The 3,414-nt window shown below is 40.9% G+C and overlaps 1 pseudogene; it reads right to left on the bottom strand.

The window, feature by feature from the left end:
* Window positions 1-2,306: 2,306 nt before the first annotated feature.
* On the bottom strand, window positions 2,307-3,173 carry LOC102843781 (annotated as a pseudogene).
* Between the last annotated feature and the right edge of the window lie 241 nt (window positions 3,174-3,414).

Here is a 3,414-nt window from a genome sequence, read left to right as displayed (position 1 = left end):
TACTAAATCTGATGTAAAAAGAGAAGTCAAAATCCAGATTTTTAAATGAAATCCAGATTTCATATTTTAGAAATTGACAATAGAATAAATTTTAAAGTATAAGATCATCATATGAGCTAATGGAACATATCTGTGGACTTTATGCAGCAGACAGATGGCTAAATTTTGATCTCTGGCCAAGGCTCACTTAATCCCAGAGTGGCAATTCAGAGAGGTATCAAATTTTTTCAAAAGGTAGCAGAACTTATATAGACTCCACTATAAATTTTGAGGAAAAAGGGAAAAAAAGAGAAAAGGTAGCAGGAATATGAGGTAAAGTATAGGTAAGATTAAACACAGGGGAATATTTAAATGTTTAAATTTTTTCAAAAGGTAGCATAACTTATATAGACTCCACTATAAATTTTGAGGAAAAAGGGAAAAAAAGAGAAAAGGTAGCAGGAATATGAGGTAAAGTGTAGGTAAGATTAAACACAGGGGAATATTTAAATGTTCTATAGTAGCGATTAGTTAAATAAACTCTGAGATGTTGAAATGATTAACTTTATGACTGGCATTGACTGTAAGAATCAGCACAAAGTTTGTTCATATGAGGCAGAGGTCAATTACATCGTCATTTTTCAACTTCCTCATTTCTGACACTAGCCATCCCATGATGCTCTCTTTGTTGCATTTGATAATAGATTGTGGTGTTGTTCTGTGGCATCAAGGTAGAACCAATTTGTAGCTGACCATTCAGCTAGTTTTCAGAGGCAGTAACTTGTATAAGAGGAGATCACCCATCTTTTTACTGAGGAACAGCTGGTAGATTCGAACCACTTGCCTTTGCATTGGCGCCTAGGTCCTTGCCACTAGACCACCAGAGGTCCCTGATAATACATTGTAATATCTACAGAATTCATTGTATTGCCTGCAACCACAATGCTAATAAAACAGAGAAAGACATAAACAAAGGTTATAAATAGAAATGAAAATGTGCATAGTAAGTTCCATGAAGGAGCTCCTTAAAATTTCAAGGATGCAAGTTCACCCTCCTGAGGACAGATACGCCAAAGTGGAATTTTTTTTTTTAGAAAGGTGACCCCAACAGAGTGTGAAAGTTATTTAACACTGTCATTATTTTCACGTGTAAGTAAAATCTTGCCAAAGGTGATTTAAAAATGGTTGGAGCAGTACATCAACAGGAAGCTACCAGAAATTCAAGCTGAATTCAGAAGAGAACATGGAATGAGGGATGTTCTTTATAGAGGATTTTCATTGGCTGAATTGTGGAAGTAGGTCACCAGGACTTTCTTTCTGGACCTGAGTTTCTGTTGCTATTAGCTTGTGTCAAGTTGACTATGATCTTATGGACAAGAGATTGAACCTTGCTAGAAATTGTGAGCTTTGTGATGCCTTTGAGTCATTTAGTAAGCAATGTAGTTGTTGTTAGGTACTGTTGAGTTGAGTACAATTCATAGTAATCCTATGAACAACAGATCTGAACCTTGTCCTATCCTGTGCCAACCTCATGCTCTCTGACACACTCATGCCCATTGCAGTAATCACTGTGTCAATCAACCTGGTTGAGAATCTTTCTCTCCTTTTCTGACCCTCTACCTTTCCAAGCATAATGTCCTTCTCCAAAGAATAGCCTTTCCTAGTAACATGCCCAAAGTATGCAAGGCAAAACTCCATCATTGCCTCCAAGAAGCACTCTGGTTTGACCTCCAAGACATATCTGTTTGTTCTTATGGCAATTCATGGGCTATTCAGTACTCTCCTCCAACACCATAACTCAAAGGCAGCAATTTTATTTCTGTCATACTTATTCATTGTCCAGCTCTCGGATGCACACCAAGTGATTAAAAAGACCATGGTCTGAATCGGGCATCCTTTAGTCCTCATATTAACAACATTGCTCCTCAGTAATTTGGAGTGGTCCCTGACTGTAGACTTTCCCAGTACAGTATGTCTCCTGATCAATCCAAGTATATTAATTGTGGATTCAAGTAAGATGAAATAATTGAGAGTTTCAATCTTTTCTCCATTTATCATGATATCACCTATCAGTCCAGTGGTGAGAATTTTTTGTTTTCTTGACAACGAGATAAGATCCATATTGAAGGCTTCAGTGTTTGATTTTCTGCAGCAAGTGTTTCAAGACCTCACTTTTTCATTTTGAACAATAATTGGTTTTATTTTATTTTTGGCTTCACAGACAATATTACAGCCGAAGAGGCAATAATATGAAAAGGAATTCCCTGCGCTTTTCCCTATGTAGGTGGTCTCGGAGTCCGTGGTGACCGTGTCCCAGGAACTTCCCCTCATTTGTTATATTCCTGAAGAGCCTGGGCCATGAAGAGTTTCCCCAGGTTTTGAGCAGTGAACCCCTTGATGTTCTGGCAGTAATTGTTAATCTGGCCTGCAATGAGCAGCGAGTCCGTCCTGGCCGGCGGCTGGGGTGGTTTGAAAAGTTTAGACAGGTCCTCCTCTGGGAGCCAAGGTTCCCCTCGACTTTGTCTCCGCATTTCTCCTGCTGGCGTCGCTGCTGACAATGATGTTTCTGTTGCTTTTGTTCACTAGTATTCCTCATCTATGTGTTATATTTAACTATATCTTGGTTCATTTCATCCACTCTGTCCATCAGCTGTAGATTCTTCCCCAGATGTTTGCTGCTGCAAGACTGAGCGGTTCATGTTTACCCGCAACAGCTGACTTCTTTTCAAGCTCCCACATCAGGACGATGATTAGATGTGAATTTTGTATTACAATCGGCACTTCTTCAAACATGTGCTCAAGGGTGATAGTTGCCTTTTTCAATGCTTCAGGAGAAAAGTCCTTTTCTTTACAAACTCCCATCAACTTAGGAGTCAGTCTGTATGCCTTCAGTGACAGAAACCCTCGGGCAGTTTTTATGGGATCCTAAATGAGAACGACAGATTCTCAGTGACGTGCTGGTAACTGAACTGAGAGTCCAGGAGCGCACGGGTGATGAACGGGCCCGTGGACTGGTCCCAGCCCACGTGGAGATGATCGATGTCGACATGGCGAAGGCTCCGCGTCATTTCCATCTGATACTGGACTTCATCAAATTCAGCGTCCTCCTCTGCGTGCTTCGCCTTTGCCCGCGGCGCCAGCGGTTGAGCTGAAGTCGTGGTGGTGCCGCCGGTGCCTTCTTTGCCGGACGTCATCTTTCCAGCCGGCAAGACCTTCTCACTTTGAACAAGCAAGGTTGTGTCATCTGTTATGAGCCTTCTTCCAATCCTGATGCCACATTCTTCTTCACAGGGTCCAGCTTCTTGAACAATTTGCTCTGGATACAGATTCAATAGGTATGGAGAAAGAATACAACCCTGGCACACACCTTTCTTGTTTTTAAACTGTACAGTGTTCCCTTGCTCTGTTCATACAACAGCTTCTTGGTCTAGGTAT

The sequence above is a fragment of the Elephantulus edwardii genome, unplaced genomic scaffold (assembly GCF_000299155.1).
Source record: "Elephantulus edwardii isolate Elephantulus edwardi_28Jun2011 unplaced genomic scaffold, EleEdw1.0 scaffold00302, whole genome shotgun sequence".
In the NCBI taxonomy this organism is placed as follows: domain Eukaryota; kingdom Metazoa; phylum Chordata; class Mammalia; order Macroscelidea; family Macroscelididae; genus Elephantulus; species Elephantulus edwardii.
Note: the sequence above shows the minus strand (reverse complement) of the source record. Positions and strands in the feature narration are given on the sequence as shown.